The sequence below is a fragment of the Petaurus breviceps genome, unplaced genomic scaffold (genome assembly GCF_028583685.1).
Source record: "Petaurus breviceps papuanus isolate PSGF00001 unplaced genomic scaffold, PetGlider_PUasm1.0 90845, whole genome shotgun sequence".
NCBI lineage: Eukaryota > Metazoa > Chordata > Mammalia > Diprotodontia > Petauridae > Petaurus > Petaurus breviceps.
This window is the reverse complement of record NW_027187359.1, coordinates 1119814-1120291: the sequence shown is the minus strand read 5'-3', so window position 1 is coordinate 1120291 and position 478 is coordinate 1119814.

Below are 478 nucleotides of genomic sequence, written 5' to 3'. Positions count from 1 at the left end.
GAACACAGCCCTTCTGACTTAACGAGTTTGTCTCTTTCAACTAGGACAAGGTTCTTAACCTGGGGTTCCGTGGGGTCTGTGAATTTGGATGGGAAAAAAAAAATTACATCTTTATTTCACTCAGCTCAAACTGAAAAATAGCATTCCTTCCGATTATTTGAAAACATTATTCAGAGAGTGGGTCCAAGACTTCATCAGACTGCCGAAGGGGTCCATGATGCACGCGCGCGCACACACACACACACACACACACACACACACACACACACACACACACACACACAAAATTAAGAAATAACCACACTAAAATAACAGATCTGGGATCTTAGGTTATAGAACTCCCTTTCAGAGCTAGCTTAGAGCTAGAAGGGACCTTTAAAGTCATCGGGTCCAACCCTCTCCTTTTACAAATGAGGAAATGGAAACTCAGAGCAGGGTAGTGACAACATACTAAAATATACTTAGATAATATATAATA